The sequence below is a fragment of the Bubalus bubalis genome, chromosome 3 (assembly GCF_019923935.1).
Source record: "Bubalus bubalis isolate 160015118507 breed Murrah chromosome 3, NDDB_SH_1, whole genome shotgun sequence".
NCBI classification, from domain to species: domain Eukaryota; kingdom Metazoa; phylum Chordata; class Mammalia; order Artiodactyla; family Bovidae; genus Bubalus; species Bubalus bubalis.
The window spans coordinates 113,373,206-113,393,458 of NC_059159.1; the positions used below are offsets into that span (position 1 = coordinate 113,373,206).

General features: G+C 37.8%; 1 long non-coding RNA gene and 1 pseudogene across 1 annotated transcript in view; one reads left to right on the forward strand and one right to left on the reverse strand.

Moving 5' to 3' along the window:
• The window catches only part of LOC123332846, a 172,540-nt gene that overhangs the window by 76,811 nt on the left and 75,476 nt on the right, over positions 1-20,253 (forward strand). The window lies entirely within an intron of this gene.
• On the reverse strand, positions 17,693-18,305 carry LOC102412153 (annotated as a pseudogene).

The window sequence follows — 20,253 nt, forward strand, 5'->3', positions numbered from 1 at the left end:
GTCAATAAAGCAGAAATAGATGTTTTTCTGGAACTCTCTTGCTTTTTTGATGATCTAGCAGATGTTGGCAATTTGATCTCTGATTCATCTGCCTTTTCTAAAACCAGCTTGAACATCTGAAAGTTCACAGTTCATGTATTGCTGAAGCCTGGCTTGGAGAATTTTGAGCATTACTTTACTAGTGTGTGAGATGAGTGCAATTGTGTGGTAGTTTGAGCATTCTTTGGCATTGCCTTTCTTTAGGATTATCCCCAATTAAGAATTACTGTTAAAAACTATTGGGTTGACCAAAAAGTTCATTTGTACTTTTATTTAAGATGGTATGAAAAAATCTGGATGAACTTTTTGGCCAACCCAATATAATCTCAGGGACTCTCCCAGCTGGTTTGTGTTGCTGAAAAAGACTCAGATACCCATTATGTTATTGCACACTTAATGGGTATGTGTGAATCTGGGCTTGAAGCTACTTAGCAGTGAGGCCAAGAGAGCAGATCTGTACTATGAGTGGGGAGACCTGGTAGTTGGGAATAGGTGGGGACTGAGAAGGTGAGTTGGGTAGGGTTTGTGGTGGGGAGGAGCCATCAGCCATCAAGGTGAATGAGAGGTTACTTGTGGTGGCAAAACAAGTGATAAGCTTCTGGTGTTAGGATGACAGAAAGGACTTAAAGAATAGGGAAGTCTAAAATGGGATTTTATGTTTGTTATGTGGTATAGAATGAGATCTCTTTTTTGCTTCCTTAGTGGTTCAGACAAACCTAGACAGCGTATTAAAAAGCAGAGACATTATTTTGCCAAAAAAGGTCCATCTAGTCAAATCTATGGTTTTTCCAATAGTCATGTATGGATGTAAGAGTTGGACCATAAAGATGGCTGAGTGCAGAAGAACTGATGCTTTCGAATTGTGGTTTGTAGAAGACTCTTGAGAGTTTCTTGAACAGCAAGGAGATCCAACCAGTCCATCCTAAAGGAAATCAGTCCTGAGTAATGGTTGGAAGGACTGATGCTGAAGCTGAAGCTTCAATACTTTGGCCACCTGATGTAAAGAACTGATTCATTTGAAAAGACTCTGATGCTGGGAAAGATTGAAGGCAGGAGGAAAAGGGGACAACAGAAGATGAGATGGTTGGATTGCATCACCTACTCGATGGACATGAGTTTGAGCAAGCTCCAGGAGTTGGTGACAGACAGGGAAGCCTGGTGTGCTGCAGTCCATGGGGTCACAAAGATTTGGACATGACTGAGTGACTGAGCTCAACTGAATGCATAGACATGACATCTAGCAACATGGTACAGATGAACCTGTATTCAACAAATATTTCTGAAGGACTTATTATTTGCTTAGCTAGGTGCTAGTAAATTATCTAAAGGAAAGATAAAATAGTTCTTGCTCTTCAAGAACTTTTTTCTCTGTAGAAAAACAAAATATTTCTACTTAAATATTTAGCATGTCAATGACTGCTGTCTTTGAAGCGGCTGCTGTGTTCAGTTCAGAACACTTAGGAAAAGATGGACCTAGAGCCATGGTTGTCAGCTTTGGCTGCACAGTGAAATCACTTGTGTGTGTGTTAGTTGCTCCGTCATGTGTGACTCTTTGTGACCCCAGGTACTGTAGCCTGTTAGGCTTCCCTGTCCGTGGAATTCTCCAGGCAAGAATACTGGAGTGGGACCTGGGTCTTCTGCATTGCAGGAGGATTCTTTACTGTTTGAGCCACCAGGAAATCCCCTGAAATCACTTATGGAATCATTTAAAACTTTTTTAAAAATGTGAAGTATGATTGATTTACAATGTTATGTTAATTTCTGCTACACAGCAAAGTGGTTCAGATATATATATTCTTTTTTATAATCTTCTCCATTATGGTCTATCACAGAATATTGAATTTAGTTCCCTGTGCTATATGGTAGGACTTTTTTGTTATCCATTCTATATATAATAGTTTGCATCCCTTTAAGAGTCAAAGACACACAAAGGCATATATATTCCTAACCCCATATTATCATATCCTCTGTATTTTCCTGTTCTCATGTTTCATCAAAGAAACCTTAATTTCCCCTTCCTTAGAATATCTAAAATGTCACATTTCCTCTTTTACCTTCCACATTTGTGTAACAAGGCAGTAGGAGTGTACTCTAGAAATCTCAATGCCCCCAAGAGGGATCTATAACTAGAAGATCTCCAGGGCTCAGGTAGTCCACGACTTCCTAGAGCTAGCATATCTGATGCAGTTGCATTCCAACCCAGCAGAATAATGTTGTCAGCCTCTTGGAACTCATTGTGTGGAATATGACTTTCATGGCTCTGCTCTAACAATAAAGTCAGTCTCTTTAGAAAGTTTTCAGAGAAAACAATAAAGGAATATATATATAATAGAGGAGCATTGCCTAAGTCAAGCCAAGTCAAGGCACTGTTGGTATCAATCCCAGAACAAAGATATTGAAGATGTTTGAGTTTATCTGATTTTATATAATTGGACAATCATTCCTCCATCTTTCTCCATGCTTAGAGTCTGTCAGTAACCTTGTAGAAAAATAATCCTTCTTTTCTTCTTTTTTTCTCAGTGCTGTTTCTGGCTCTCTGATCAAATGAGTGATTCCTGGAATGCTCAGTTTGTTCTGTGGTTGTGGCAGTCCAGGAAAGCTCTCCTGCTCTACTCTGTGGCTGATTCTAGCTGGGAGAGCTCCCAACACCTGTTTCTGTAATAAAAGATCCTATAAAAGCCAAATAAATCATCTTTTCACCTCCATTTCTCCTGCACATTAAAGGCTGATCACCCACGGTCATGATCCTGGCCTTGAATTTGGTTGTAGCATCTGATCTGATGGCACAAAGCAAGATCATACCTGCTATGGTATAGTGTCAATGGGACATAAATTAGGAAGAGAATATTTTCATTGCTTGCTTGCCCCAAGCAGTGACTGGTTGGGTGCAAGCCATGCTGTTGGCCAATGAAAAGAGAAAGCGGCTTTACTTAGCAGCAGGGTAGACTATATTAGGATCATATTATGTGCTATTTCTAGTTCTCTTTGTTGATCTCCAAATAATGGATTAAAGTGTGATGATTCTTTCTAAAGTTTTTCAAAATTTTACTACTAAAATGTTATCAGTAAGTTTCTAACCATAGCTAGAGAAGTATGTGAAACTAATCTAGGCATCGGGTCCATTATAAACATTTTGAGCATAGAAGATGATTCTGGTCAACCCCAACACATAGTTTACTAATACAAGACTGATTTAGAGTTGTAATTACGTTCATTACTGATGAACAGATGCACCTCCTTTCTGTCCTTCCTTAGGCCTCATGCCTTTCCCTGATATAGGGTACAATGTTTTCAAATTTCCAAAATGGAAATAACTTTTTTCTCATTTCTAATTAATGCAGATTTTGAGGGGAAATAATTCCCATGAGAATAAAGAAAGAAAATAAACCTTGCCTATTATGCTATCATTCAGCAGTTACTGATTGCATGTTAGCATACCTGTTTTCAAGTCTCTTTTTGTGTGTTCTTACACATATGAATTTTTCAGAAGCAGGAACATGGTGCAGGTGGTATGTGATCTTTATGGGAACTAAATAAATAGCAACCTTCTTCTCCACCACTTTTTTTATTAATTATTAGCAACAAAGGTTTATTGCAAATGGAGGTCAAAATGTAACATTAATTATTGATAAAATCTGAAGAATGGAGGGGTTTTATGGCTGCAGTTGGGAGGACTTCCTAGTACTGAGACTTGTTACTGTGCTAAGTTGTGTCTGACTCCTTATGGCCCCATGGACCATAGCCTGCCAGGCTCCCCTGTCTATGGGATTTTCCAGGCAAGAATACTTAAGTGGGTTGGCATTTCCTTCTCCAGGATATCTTCCTGACCCATGGAATGAACCAACATCTCCCACCGGCATTTTTTGCATTGGCAAGTGGATTCTTTACCACTTGAGCCACATGGGGAGCCCAAGACTTATTACTAGAGAGACTCTATATAATTAAATAGATCTCTTAATATAACATGTCCACTTCACATAGTGTTTTACTTTACATATAGTTAACCACTACTCCTTGGAAGGAAAGTTATGACCAACCTAGACAGCATATTCAAAAGCAGAGACATTACTTTGCCAACAAAGGTTCGTCTAGTCAAAGCTATGGTTTTTCCTGTGGTCATGTATGGATGTGAGAGTTGGACTGTGAAGAAAGCTGAGCACCGAAGAATTGATGCTTTTGAACTGTGGTGTTGGAGAAGACTCTTGAGAGTCCCTTGGACTGCAAGGAGATCCACCCAGTCCATTCTGAAGGAGATCAGCCCTGGGATTTCTTTGGAAGGCATGATGCTAAAGCTGAAACTCCAGTACTTTGGCCACCTCATGTGAAGAGTTGATTCATTGGAAAAGACTTTGATGCTGGGAGGGATTGGGGGCAGGAGGAGAAGGGGACGACAGAGGATGAAATGGCTGGATGGCATCACTGACTCGATGGACGTGAGTCTGGGTGAACTCTGGGAGTTGGTGGTGGACAGGGAGGCCTGGTGTGCTGCGATTCATGGGGTCGCAAAGAGTCGGACACAACTAAGCAACTGAACTGAACTGAACTGAAGTGAACTGATATGTCCTTTTGATTGGGTGGAATTCAAAATTTAAAAATTAGTATACACTAAACACCAACAGAGAGGATGGTTATATTAAACTGAAGAGTTCACAGAAATGTCGGAGAAGCTAAACTGTTTTAACTAGAAAGGACAGGAATTGAGGCAGTTCAGAGACTGGTCACTGTCTGATATACAATGATATATGAGAGTGGAGTTTACTTACATCATTCCAGCATACTCTTTTCTCCAATTTTAGATGGTAAAGTCACTATTTTCAGTTTAGCAATTTCCAGTATTAGAATTAAAGCACTTTTGTTGTTGTTGAGTTTCTCAGTCATGTTCAACTCTTTGTGACCCTATGGACTGCATGGATGCCAGGCTTCCCTGTCCTTCACCATCTCCTGGAACTTGCTCAAACTCATGTCTATTGAGTCAGTGATGCCATCCAACCATCTTGTCCTCTATCGTCCCCTTCTCTTCCTGTCTTCAATCTTTTCCAGCATCAGGGTCTTTTCTAGTTAGTCAGCTCTTCCCATCAGGTGTTCAAAGACTGGAGCTTCAGCTTCAGAATCAGTCCTTCCAATGAATATTCAGGATTGATTTCCTTTAGGATTGACTGGTTTGATCTCCTTGCAGTTCAAGGGACTCTCAAGAGTCTTCTCCAACACACACTTCAAAAGCATCAATTCTTCGATGCTTAGCCATCTTTATGGTCCAACTCTTACAGCCATACATGACTACTGGAAAAACCATAGCTTTGACTATAACAACTTTTGTTGGCAAAGTAATGTCTCTGCTTTTTAAAATATGCTGTCTAGGTTTGTCATAGCTTTTCTTCCAAGGAGCAAACATCTTATACTTTTGTGGCTTTAGTCACCATTTGCAGTGATTTATCAACTTTCAACTGTATCTCCAAACTCCCAGCATCCCTGTCTTTTTAAAGATGACCCATTGACACCCCTTTCCTTTCTTCAACTTCCCTCAACTCTGGTCAGCTATTACATGGCTTAGTGTCGTAAGGGAGATAACTTTAATATATTTTTTGTAACTATGATGAAAGTCTTCTGGAGCTACAAGTTGATGCTAAAAATTGAAAACTGATATACAAAATTGTTTGCATTTTTATGATATATTAAAATTTTAAACTGCTGAACAAAAGCTCTGATTCTGGTTCTTTTTCTATACTGCAATATTATAAATCCTATTTCTCTCAAGGTAAAGAGTTTCTTTTTATACAGTGCACCAGTGAATCAAAATCATCCTTCATTCTAGTTACTTCACATATGGCCCATGACATCCTCATGTGGAATTCTGTTTTTCCTAGTTTTTTTTTTTTTTTTAAACAGCAGCCTTATTTGCATATAACTTATATACCATAAAATTCACCTCTTGTAAGTGTGATGTTGTTCAGTCATGTCCTACTCTTTGCAAACCCATGGACTGCAGCACGCCAGACTTCCCTGTCCTTCACTATCTCCCAGAGTTTGCTCAAACTCATGTCCATTGAGTCCATGATGCCATCCAACCATCTCATCCTCTGTTGCCCACTTCCCTCAGTCTTTCCCAGCATCAGGGTTTTTTTCAATGAGTCGGCTCTTCACATCAGGTGGCCAAAGTAATGGAGCTTCAGTTTCAGCATCAGTCCTTCCAATGAGTGTTCAGGGTTAATTTTCTTTAGGATTGACTGGTTGGATCTCCTTGCTGTACAAGGGACTCTCAAAGTCTTCTCCAATACCACAGTTTGAAAGCATCTATTATACAGTGTTTAGCCTTCTTCATTATCCAACTCTCAATCCATACATGACTACTGGAAAAACCATAGCTTTGACTAGATGGAACTTTGTGGGCAAAGTGATGTTTCTGCTTTTTATAATACTGTCTAGGTTAGTCATATTTTCTTCCAAGGAGCAAGCATGTTTTAATTTCATGGCTGCAGTCACTGTCCACAGTGATTTTGGAGCCCAAGAAAATAAGTCTGTCACTGTTTTTATTGTTTCCCCATCTATTTGCCATGAAGTGATGGACTGGATGCCATAACCTTAGTTTTTTGAATGTTGTTTTAAGCCAGCTTTTTTCCCTCTCCACTTTCACCTTCTCAGGAGACTGTTTAGTTTATCTTTGCTTTCTGCCATAAGGGTGGTATCATCTGCATATCTGAGGTTATTGATATTTCTCCCGGCAATCTTGATTCCAGCTTGTGATTCATCAAGCCTGGAATTTCTTTTGATGTACTCTGCAAAGAATTTAAGTAAGCAGGGTGACAATATACATCCTTGACGTACTCCTTTCCTAAATTTGAACCAGTTTGTTTTTCTATGTCTGGTTCTAACTGTTGCTTCTTGACCTACATACAGGTTTCTTAGTAGGCAGGTAAGGTGGTCTGGTATTCCCATCTCTTGAAGAATTTTCCAGTTTGTGGTGATCCACACAAAAGCTTTAACATAGTCAATGAAGCAAAGGTAGATGTTTTTCTGAAATTCTTTTGCCTTTTCTATGACCCAACAGATGTTGTCCGTTTGATTTCTGGTTCCTCTGCCTTTTCTAAATCTGACTTATACACCTGGAAGTTCGCAATTCACATAGTGTTGAAGGCTAACTTGTAGGATTTTGAAAATTACCTCACTAGCATGTGAAATGAGTGTAATTATACGGTAGTTTGAACATTCTTTGACATTATCCTTCTTTGGGATTAGAATGAAAATTGACCTTTTCCAGTCCTGGGGCCAATGCTGATTTTCCAAATTTCCTGGCATGTTGAGTGCAGCCCTTTAACAGCATCATCTTTGAGGATTTGAAATAACTCAGCTGGAATTCCATTACCTTTGCTAGCTTTGTTCATAGTGATACTTCCTAAGGCACACTTGACTTCACATTCCAGGATGTCTGGCTCTAGTGAGTGATCACACCATGATATTCATCTGGGTCATGAAGATCTTTTTTGTATAGTTCTGTGTATTCTTGCCACCTCCTAATAGTTTCTGCTTCTGTTAGGATCATCCTGTTTCTGTCCTTTATTGTGCCCATCTTTTCATGAAGTGTTCCTTTGGTATCTCTAACTTTCTTGAAGAGATCTCTAGTCTTTCGCATTCTGTTGTTTTCCTCTATTTTATTGCATTGGTTACTGAGGAAGGCTTTCTTATCTCTCCTGGCTATTCTTTGGAACTCTGCATTCAGATGGATATCTTTTTCCTTTTCTCCTTTGCCTTTCGCTTCTCTTCTTTTCTCAGCTATTTGTAAGGCCTCCTTAGAGAACCATTTTGACTTTTTGCATTTCTTTTTCTTGGGGACAGTTTCGATCACCACCTTCTGTACAATGATATGAATCTCTGCCCATAGTTCTTCAGGCACTCTTGTCTTTCAGATCTAATCCCTGGAATCTGTTTGTCACTTCTACTGTGTAATCAGAAGGGATTTGATTAGGTCATACCTGAATGGCCTAGTGGTTTTCCCTACTTTCTTCAATTTAAGTCTGATTTTTGCAATAAGAAGCTGATGATCTGAGCCGCAGTCAGCTCCTGGCTTGTTTTCACTGACTATAGATTTTTTCCATCTTCGGCTGGAAAAAATGTAGTCAATCTGGTTTTGTTATTGGTTATCTGTGGTGTCCATGTGTAGAGTCATCTCTTGTGTTGTTGGAAGAGGGTGTTTGCTATGACCAGTGCATTCTCTTGGCAAAACTCTGTTAGCCTTTGCCTTGCTTCATTTTGTACTCCAAGACCAAACTTTCCTGTTATTGCAGGTATCTCTTGACTTCCTACTTTTTCATTCCAGTCCCCTATCATGAAAAGGAAATCTTTTTTTTTTTTTTTTTGGTGTTGGTTCTAGAAGATCTTGTAGGTCTTCATAGAACCATTCAACTTTATCTTCTTCAGCATTAGTGGTTGGGGCCTAGACTTGGATTACTGTGATATTGAATGGTTTGCCTAGGAAATGAACTGAGATCAATCTGTTGTTTTTGAGATTGCACCCAATTACTGCATTTCAGATTCTTTTGCTGACTATGGGGGCTACTCCATTTCTCCCAAGGAATTCTTGCCTACAGCAGTAGATATAAATGGTCATCTGAATTAAATTCACCTATTCCTGTCCATTTTAGTTCACTGATTCTTAAAATGTTGATGTTCATTCTTCCCATCTCCTGTTTGACCACTTCCAACTTACTTTGATTTATGTACCTAATGTTCCAGATTACTATGCAATATTGTTCTTTGCAGCATTGGACTTTACTTTCACCACCAAACATATCCACAACTGGGTGTCATTTCCACTTTGGCTCAGCCTCTTCTTTCCTCCTGAAGCTATTTCTCTGCTCTTCTGCAGTAGCATAATCGACACCTACCAACCCTGGAGGTTCATCTTTCAGTGTCATATCTTTTTGCCTTTTCATACTGTTCATGGGTTTCTTAAGGCATAGCATATAATTTTTAGCCCATATTCAATTCCTCAGTTTTCCAAATATTTTTAATACATTTAAAAAAACATTATCTAGATTTATATACTGCATTCAGTTGCTATGAGTGACTTTTCTTAGCCTGAGAAGGAATACTGACCTTCTCATCCTCACATTGCCACCAACTCTTTTTTCTTCTATAGTGTCCCACAATCTAGATTTGTCTGACTATATCCCCGTGGTATCATTTAGCATGCTTTCCAGTCCTCTGCACTTCCTTTAAATTGAATCCAGAGAATTGATTTTACTCAGGTTAAATATTTTGCCATGAGACTCTTACAGGTTAACTTATGTACTTTATATTGCATCACATAAGAAAGTAGATTATATTAGGTTGTTCCAGCAATAGTTACTAAGTCCACTCATTTTGTTAAGGTGATACTCTTCAGAGATCCCCACTGAAATGGTTCATTTTCCCCTTTGCAATCAGTAAGTTATCTCCAGGTGACTAGGTTTTCCACAGATCTTTCACTCGGTGGTTTTAACAAAGATTGATTAAGGTGACCTAAGTCAGTTACATTGAACATTGCAAAATGGTGATTATCTACTTCTGTAATTACTTATACATTTATGAACAGACATACTTTTACAGAGAAGAACTTTGTTTTTATCTCTTTGCTCTCTCACTTTGAGTTTCACTGTGGATTCAAGGGCTTTTTATTTAAAATGTTATAATCAATAGTAATTACTATTCTTTTCAATGGCCAGATTGTCCTGAGTTTGACCACTGGAAGCTGATTCAAGCTAGCTCACTGCATCTTTTTCTCATGACTCAGCTTGTCTTTGGACATTTCTTACTTTTTGATACAACATGTCCCACATTGCCTAGTATTTTCTGTATCCCATGTATGTAATCAACCATTTCTGCAAGGGTCCCTGGTTCCTTTTACTGGGATCTGGTATTTAGAAACCAAGATCTTAATGCTTGTTCACTGACAACTACTAGTTGCCATTGGTTCTAGGCTCTTCCTATAAGTAGAACTAGGAAAAATATTTTTAAAAATTCATACTGTTTCCAGTTCAAATTTAACATTATAAGATTTTTTAAAAGCTTATTTTATATTGTTAAGCCTTTTCTGTAACACTGAGAATCTTTGTTCTCAATACTATTCACATGCTCATTTACTTAATCCTGTAATATGCACAAGTTAATTTCTAAGGTGCAGTATTACAATCAACAATAAACATACTGAGTGAATTTTTACGTATCTTTGCCATTTTTTCTTTTTGTCCTTGCAATGTATCACAGTAAGAACAAACAGTTTCCTGTGCTTGAAATAATACTTTTTCTGTGCGGTTATTGATTTTATACAGTTAGATTCATTTGTTTCTGTTGGTGTTCAATTTTATGGTTTGATTTTCTCCTTTTTATTTGATTTTTGAATATATAAAACATTTACATGTTGCATCAGTTATTAAGCTATTGATTCTCAGCCTTCTGCACTGTGCTTTGTGATGCTGGGGCTGGGATTCTGTAAACCACATTTCTGTTTTTTTCCAGCTGGTTCTCTGCTATAATCTTCCAAAGGTGATGCTACAGGGAGTCTGCAGAACTAGAAGAGTTAGATGGAACTTTGCTCCTTTGCTGTTTTTACCTTGTGGGGCTATTTATTAGCTTCCAGTTTCTGTGCTTGCCTCCCTAGCCATGCTTCCTCATCCGATAGAAGCAGTTGAATCCAACTTGCAGTTTTTCAAATACTTGCAGAACCAGCCTCCCTCAGAGGTCCTGCTCGTGGGCCCTTCCTTTGAACTCAGAGACCTCAGCACCACCTGAGGAATGACCTATGCTAGAGGTTCGGAGTTTCAGCCCAGCAGAACAATTCTAAATTTAAATAATTTCTGAATCTTAATAATTCCAACATCTCTTATTCTTCTGCCCTAAAGGTGGTAGCTACTCCCTGAAGTTGTTTGTCGTCCTGATACATTTGTGTTTTTCTAACTCTTTCAGTTATATAGTTAACAATTCATCATATTAAATTACCTCTGTTCAAATAATTGGTATGCTTTTGTCTCATGCCTAAACTTTAACTGATAAACATGGTTCATACAAAAAAAAAATTGCTCAGAGAAACCTTTTTTTCATACTTAACCTTCCTATCCCATTCCCATCTACCCCCTTGAGTATCATTTCCATCTACCCCATTTGAGCATCATTTCATTAGTCACTATATTCTTGACTGTGTTTGTTTTGACAAAATTAATCAAATAAATGCACACGTGTGCACATGCATACATAGACATTCTTATTCTCTCTTTTTAAAAGGTTTTTTTTAAAAACTTGAAATAAAGTTTATTTATAAAGTTGTATTAGTTTCAAGTGACAGCAAAGTGATTCAATTATATATATATGTATACATATGTACATATTCTTTTTCAGATTCTTTTCCATTATAGGTTATTACAAAATACTGAGTTTAGTTCCTTGTGCTATATAGTAAGAATGTGTTTTTTACCTATTTTTATATATAGTCCTATGTGTATGTTAATCCCAAGCTTCTAATTTGTCTCCCCCATTCCACTATCACATTTGATAAACATGTTTGTTTTCTATGTCTGTGAATCTATTTCTGTTTTGTAAATAAGTTCATTTGTACCACTTTTTTAGATTTCACATATAAGCAGTATCATATGGTTTGTCTTTATCTGTCTTACTTCATTCAGTATGACGATCTCAAGGTCTATCCATGTTGCTGTAATGGCATTATTTCATTCTTTTCTATGGCTGAGTAATATTTCATTGTATTTATGTACCATATTTTCTTTATCCATTCCTCTGTTGATGGGCATTGTGGTTGCTTTCATGTCTTGACTATTGTAAATTATTCTGCTGTGAACATTGGGGTGTGTGTATTTTTTCAAATTAGAGTTTTCTTTGGATATATGCCCAAGAATGGGATTGCAGGATCATATGTTGGTTCTGTTTTTAGTTTTTTTCAGGACATCCGTACTGTTCTTCATAGTGGCTGTACCGATTTGTATTCCCACCAACAGTGTAGAAAGGTTCCATTTTCTCCACACCTTCTCCAACATTTATTATTCATAGACCTTTTAATGATTGTCATTCTGACTGTTGTGAAGTGATACTTCATTGTACTTTTTTTGCCTGCATACCATGCAGGATCTTAGCTCCCCAAACAGGGATTGAACCTGTGCCCCCTGCAGTGGAAGCAGAGTCCTAACCACTGGACCACCAGGTAATTCCCACTTCAAGTAGTTTTGATTTGTATTTCTCTAATAATTAGCATTGCTGAGCATCTTTTCATGTACCTGAAGGCAATCTGTTTGTCTTCTTTGGTGAAATGTCTACTTAAGTTTTCTGTCCATTTTTGGACATCTCTTTTTCTTTTTAGTATAAAATGTAGTATAACATATATATTGTTCTGTACCTTGCTTTTTCACTAAATAATATATCCTAGAAATCATTCCATACCAATTCTTAGAGATTGTTTGCCCTTGGGTTGATGCACCATAATTTTTCCACCAGTCTTGACAAATGGGCGTTTGGATAGATTCTGATAGTACTTTCAGTTCAGTTCACTTCAGTCCCTCAGTCGTGTCCAACTCTTTGTGACCCCATGAATCGCAGCATGCCAGGCCTCCCTGTCCATCACCAACTCCCAGAGTTCACTCAAACTCACGTTCATCGAGTCAGTGATGCCATCCAGCCATCTCATCCTCTGTCGTCCCCTTTTCCTCCTGCCCCCAATCCCTCCCAGCATCAGAGTCTTCTCCAATGAATCAACTCTTCTCATGAGGTGGCCAAAGTACTGGAGTTTCAGCTTCAGCATCATTCCCTCCAAAGAAATCCCAGGGCTGATCTCCTTCAGAATGGACTGGTTGGATCTCCTTGCAGTCCAAGGGACTCTCAGGAGCCTTCTCCAACACTTTGTTTTTGCCCATTATTTTACAGTGAATCACAGCTTTGAGCACCTATTGTTTTGTATTTGAACTGGTTTATCTTCAGGTGGAAACCTAAACATGAGATTGCTGAGCCAAAGGAAAAACCCATATATAAATTTATTATATTTGTATAAAATATTCCTCCATAGGATGGTACCCATTTTTGGTTCTCATCTGGAGTGTATGAAAGTGTTTGTTTCTCTTCAATTTTAACAACTGAGTGTATTGTTAACTTTTTTGGCTTTTTATCATTTCCATAGGTAAGAAATGTCATCTCAGTGTTGTTTTAATTTGCATTTTTTACTATAGTGAAATTGAGGTTCATTTGTATGTATTATGGTCATTTGCCTTTCTTCTTTCTATGGGTTGTCTCTTTATCCTGTTCTTTTCTTTGGGGGGGTGGATTTTGGTCTTTTTCTTTTTGATAGTTACATATGATTTATATATCAGTGAGATTAGCTCTAGTCTGTGGTATATGTTGCAAATATTATCTCATATTTTTGTTTTGACTTTGTTTATAATGGTTTCTTCATGCAAATATTCAAAAATTGTTACATAGTCAAATTTTTAATCTATCTTTTGACCACTTTTGGGTTTTGAACAAAAGTCATAAATTCTTCTAATACTTAAAACTATGGTTTTAATATTAAAGAATTCTTTCATTTGCTATGATATTTCCTTTTCATAATATTATGTTGTCATTTCATGAAAGTAATAACTTCATGTATCTCTTAGAAGATATCAATTAGGAACTTAAGAAATTCTCTTTCCTTCTCTGAATTATCTGTTCATCTGAAATCAATTTTTCCGTGCATTTGTCTTTAACATCCTCTTTGAGGATGCATATTTTTTGTTGAAAATATGGTTAGTTTTATATTTAAAAAAGAGATCTTAAGAGTGATCTGGGAGGTTGAAAACTTAAAGACTGTCTTTTGGTTTGAGTGGTTGGAGCTCTAGCTTATTATAGTGTTAGAGGAGCTCCCTTTGTGTGAATGAAGGGGACTTTTGCTGGGGTTCTAACACATTCATCCTCAACAGGAGTTCTGACCAGGAGAATTTTTTTGCCTTTGATATATGCCAGAGTACCTGTGTTAAGGTTGTAATTTGTGAGTAAGCAGGCTACTATGGTGTATATGGATCTTAAATTACCTTCCTTGTTTTTTTCTTCACTTCTTATTTTTACACTTTATTATGTCTTTAATCTCTGAGTCCGGAAACTTTCCAGAGATTTTTATCTCCTCATTTCCAATTTTCATACATGTTATAGTCTAGCTTCAATATCATGCTTATGTCTACCAGAACTTTGTTGAACTCTTTCATCCATTTAGTCATAATCTTATTTTCCTTTCTGTATGGGATTATAAACTTATTATTTTTTGACTAGTATTTTAATGGGTCTTTCTTAAGAAAGAAGAAAAACCAAACTTTAACCAGAAGTCTCTGTGTCCAACTGGTAAGTCAGGTCATGTAATTCTGGCATAGATTTTGGTCAAATTAATTAATTCTACATTGGTTACAATTTAAGTTTTTCCTAATTTTTATGTTTTGTATAATCCTGTGAAGAACATCTTTTACATATATTTTGGGGCACATTTCCAAATATCTTGAGGATATTTCTTGAAGATACATTTTAGATATAGAATTGCTGAATCAAAGAGCATTGTTTCTTATAGCTTTTGACACATTATCCATCAGAAATGTTATACCAGTTTTACTCTCAGACACAGCAGGTAAAAGAGGGCCTTTTCTCAAACCTCACTGAATATGAGATTATCAGTCTGGTTAATTTTTTGCCAGTTTCAAAAGTAAAAGCACTGTCCAATTCAAGAACTCTTGCATTGATTTTGGAAGTGATGGTGATTATTTGCTTTCACTTATGAAGTGTACAATTTGTGTCATGAATTATATCCCTGATGTTCACATCAGTTCTTTATGACGTGAAATGAATTACATTTTGCAGAAGATGAATATGAGATTCAGAAATGTTAAGTTATTGTTTCAGGGTTGTGCAGCTACTAAACAACTTATCTAGTATTCAAATTGGTATCTCTGTATTACTATAGAGAGTTAAAGGTAGAATTTTGTGTGAAATAATAGTAAAGATATGTAAATGTTATGTTATTCTTTGAGCATGGTGATATTAATATTATTAATAGAGCTATCAATATTTGGAAATAAATCCCCTATTTAGTGATGATGAAAGCTAAATGCTTTCCACCTTCTATTTAAGGAACAGGTTGGAGTAACTTGATCATTGCACTCTGATATGATTTTCATGTCACTTCAAATACCAAGTATGTTATGGATTGCTTTGTACCATTGATACACTTCACTCACTACTGATAGAAAACACATTGATTTTGTTGGGTGAATGAATGAGATTTTGCATAGTTTATTAGTTATCTATTGCTGAGTGACAAATTCCTTCAAAAGTTGGCTTAAAACAATGACAAACTTTTTTTTCACAATTTCTGTGGGTTAGAAGTTTGGGAGTAGTTTAGCTAATTCTGGCCCAGAGAGAGATTTCAGTCAAGAAATTGGCTGTGGTTATACTTATCAGAAGACTTGACTGGGACTAGAGAATCTGATTTCTAGGTGACTCACTCTCATTGCTGGCAAGTTAATCCTAGTTGCTGCTGCTGCTGCTAAATCGCTTCAGTCGTGTCGACTCTGTGCGACCCCATAGATGGCAGCCCACCAGGCTCCTCCCTCCCTGGGATTCTCCAGACAAGAACACTGGAGTGGTTTGCCATTTCCTTCTCCAATGCATGAAAGTGAAAAGTGAAAGTGAAGTCGCTCAGTCATGTCCGATTCTTCAAGAGGCTTCAATTCCTCAGCTTGTGAACCTCCGCATAGGCTGCTGAGTATCATCCTGACTTGGCAGCTGGCTTGCTCCAGAACAAGTGATTTAAGAGGGAACAAGCCTGAAGCAAAAATGTCTTTTATGAATCAGTTTTGTAAGTCACACTATCATTTCCACAATATCCTATTGGCTATACAGTTATCATGGGAGGAACCTATACAAGGGCATGAATATCAGTAGACAATAATCACTGGACGTCATGTTAGAGGCTGGTTACCACACTTGGGTATGTAATATCCAGGGAGACAGTGGATGCAGGAATCAGTACAACACTGAAGATATGCTGACCATAGTGGGTTGGAGTAAACAGATAGATGGATCCTGACTCACATAAAAATGGAATAACTTTGTCTATTTTATAGCAGTAAAAAATTATGGTTAGAATTCTTTTGTAAATGTTTGTCCAAAATGGTTGTCCTTCAATCTCAACATTCATATGACAAATGCTAGTACTCTTGCCTGGAAAATCCCATGGACAAGGAGCCTGGAAGGCTGCAGTCCATGGGGTCGCTGAGGGTCGGACATCACTGAGTGACTTCACTTTCACTTTTCACTTTCATGCATTGGAGAAGGAAATGGCAACCCACTCCAGTATTCTTGCCTGGAGAATCCCAGGGACAGGGGAGCCTGGTGGGCTGCCGTCTATGGGGTCGCACTGAGTTGGACACTACTGCAGCGACTTAGCAGCAGAAATAATGTTACTTTTTGCACTAGACAATGAACTAGGCAAGTTTACTCAATTCTCACAATGTTGGCATTATTATTCAGATTTTACAAAGGAAGAAACTGAGCCTAATTGAGATTAAGAGACAAGCCCAGGGCTACTTAACTCAGAAGTGGTAGAGTTGAATTTCATCACTGGCTCTTTTCCTCTCTTCTGTGTTATCTCCCATTACACACAATGTTTCATGGGTGGAAGTTCCAGGAGCATCAGATTTTCATGTTGGAGATAATAAAAGGCAGATCTGAGCCTTATTTCTGATCACATAGTGAGAACAAATACTTTGCAGCTGATCCCCAACCTTCTAACCATCCTACTGGGAAAATTAAAGGGACTTTTTGAGGATATAGGTAGAAATTGGGTTTTAACCCCAGAGTAACAGAATCTGTTTTTGAGAAAGAAGAAATTTTGATGTTTTCAGCATACCTTGACTTTCTTAGTAATAAAATTCAATTTTTATCCAGCCAGAAGGAGAAGATCACTGAGTTCTTCCTTTGCAGTAGTCTCTGTTTTCTCTTTCCCAATAAAGGAGGAATACGCTTCTTCAGGAAGTCATCTGCATTTCTTAAGGCAATTTTTAAAGACCAAAATTATTCTCAACAACTTAGTAGTATTTTATCTGGCTTAAAAGTCACTGCTTACTCACTGAAGATACATCTCTTAGGAGTAATAGTTACCTGCTTAACTTATGTGTAGTTGTATAGAACTTCAGAATGCTAATTCAATTTGATGGACATAATGATGCGTTTTAAACTACTATATACACTTTAGTGTCTCAGGATGTCAGGTTCAGTTGGGTCTAATTCACCTGGATCAGCTTTTAGATTTCTTTCAGAGTTGATCCTGGGTTTTAAGAAGTTCATAAGTGTGGCTATACCCTTCACTTAGGGTTAGCGAGGATGGTTGTGACCTGCTCAAGAGACTTTTGAAGAGGTACAGTGTTGGATGTCTATAGGAAACTGGTTGTTCTAGCTGGATTATATCTTTTTTTTTCCAGTAATATTCTTTCAGTAATATTAAATCTTGTTTAACATTCCCTTTATCTGCATCGATATTATTACCCTCATCTTTTCTTTTTTTTTTTTACCATTTCATTTTTTTTCTATAAAAGGAGTGGGTTGTGTACAATGGGAGGTTAAATGTTTTATAGAAAAGAATAAAAGCTGCACTAGAACCAACTTATTCATTATCATCTTCTTCCTCCTCATCCTCTTCATCTTCCTCCTCTTCCTTTTTTTCTTGCTTTCTTCAGCCTTGACGACTTCCTTTTTTTGCTGCATCTGTCTTCCTTATAGCTTGCTATGCAGTAATATCCTTTTTGTACTTTTCCTTCAGCTTAGTAGCCTTCTTCTCATAAGGCTGTTTGTCATCTGCAGCAGTGTTATTCCACATCACTCCCAGTTTCTTTGCAACATCACCAGTGAAGAGGCCAGGATGTCCACCTTTGATTTTGGGGCAATATTAAGCACAAAATGAGAAAAAGGCCAAAGGAAGCCTCTTGAGTGCATTGGGATACTTGAACTTCTTTCTTGAAACTTGTATCCCTTTTAGAATGGATGTAAGTTTTAATTTCTCTTTCATAACAGGCCTTGTCAGCCTTTGTCATGTCTTCAGATTTTCCTTTCTCTTCAGCAGACATGAACTTCCACTTCTCTGAGCACTTCTTAGAAAACTCTGAGAAGCCGACTGAGGCATCTGGGTGCTTCTTTTTGTGCTCCTCCTGGAAAGTTTGCACAAAGAATGCATATGATGACATTTTGCCTCTCAGCTTCTTAGGATCTCCTTTGCCCATGTTTAATTATTTTTCCTCTTAGAGACACAGAGTTGCCCCGTGCCCTCCCCTCTTGTCTGAGATAGTTTTTCCTCTCCACTGGGTCTTAGGGGAATGAAAGTGCTGTAGACTGAATGATTATGTCCCCCCAAAATTCATATGTTGAAATCTTCTCTCCAGTGTGATAGTATTTGGAGGTGGGGATTTTGGGAGGTGATTGGATCATGAAGACTGAGCTCTTATGAACGGAATTAATGCCCTTATAAAAGAGTCTCCCAAGAGCTCCCTAGCTTCTTCCACCATATAAGGACACTGTAAGAGGATGGCCATCTGTGAACCAGGAATCAGGCTCTCCTCAGACCCTGAATCTAGCAGTGTTTTGATCTTGGACTTTCCAATCTCCAGAACTGTGAGGCGTTGAAGCTACCCAGTCTATGGTAATTTTGCTAGAGTAGCCCCAGTGGACTAAGACAGGGAGTCATATCTGACTCACTTTTGATTATAATGTCCCAAGTCTCTGTAAACTCCCATCTACCCAGAGAGAAAGAATCTGCCCTAGCTTTCTCTGAAATGGGGAAATCAGTTCTTAGCCTGGCATAGGCCCCTTATCTTGACATCTGTCTTTTCTGACCACATTGCCTATGTTTGTGCCCTGATTATTCTTTATTATAGCTTCCTGTTTCTTTCCTTTAAATTATCTATTCCAGTCTGTAATTATATTATTTGGTGGTTTATGTGTTTATTATCTGTTTTCTCCACTAGAATGAAGGCTGTATCAGTGTGGCTGCATTATCTGCCTTTGCTTACCACTCTTCTCCAGCACCCTCCTGGTGGCTGGAGACATGAACAGAAGCCCCCAATAGTTACTTGTTCAATAAATACATGAGCATTTACTAGATACTCAAAGTTAGCCTAACAGACGATGTTGATGCTCTTCCCATAACTCCTTGCCATCGCCACTGTAGGGCATACCAGCTCTCTTCAATTGCTAGTATTTGCACTTAATCACCTGAGGATTTTTTTTTTTTTTACTTTAGCCACTAGATCCTGCTTTTCACCTACCCAGCAGAATAGAATTTCTATACCCTTGAAAGCAGCCCTCAACTACAGACAGATTGAAGTGTATAGACACCCTAGCTCTCTTGTTCCTTGGGTGGGATAACTCAAGCATTTTCACACTGGCTCCCAGAATTGCTGAAGTAAAATAAAGCTTCAATCACTGAGTGTACCCTCTAGTTGCTCTTCATTCCTTCTTTGCTTCACATCCCAACTCGCTTACTGTTTTCTTCTTACTTCCCCAAGAAACCACTTGCACTTAAAACATTGCCTCAAGAGTCTGTTTCTGGGCAACCCAATCAAGACAGATAGGAAACAAAAATTTACAAAAGCTCTCCAAGTGTTCTGAACTCTATTTCTAAATGAGGGAGCTTGCAGTCTATTTTGAAATGAAAGTTAGTTGGAAAAAGATTATTTCCTTTCCTAAAGCATGTATTGTCTTTTGATTACCTTGTATACCAAAAGTATGGTTATTTGAAGCATTATTTTACTAAATTGCTTTTCTGAGTTTCCAACTTTAGTTTTTAACATGTATTGATGTACTTCCAGACCACTATCTGGCAAGTGGAAGAATGCATTTTGTGGGTCACTGTGCAGAAATGCGGCTAGCAATTTAATGGTCATTGATAGCACATTTACTACTTGAAAAACAATAAAGTCCTTATAGAGGAAACAGCGTTGAACAGGATATTTGTCTCCATCCCAAAAGAGCTCACAGTCCAGTAGTAGAGAAAAGTATATGTACATTAAAATGGAGTTCAGCACTTCTCCAACTAAAAGAAGTGTTCTATGGAGTTCCAAAGTAGATCAGCATTCTGGTGAGGAACTTTGCAAGATGAGGCTTGAAGGATATGTAATTCTGTAGAGGAAACATTGTTGACACAGGCGATAGATTGGAAAATACAAAGTATGG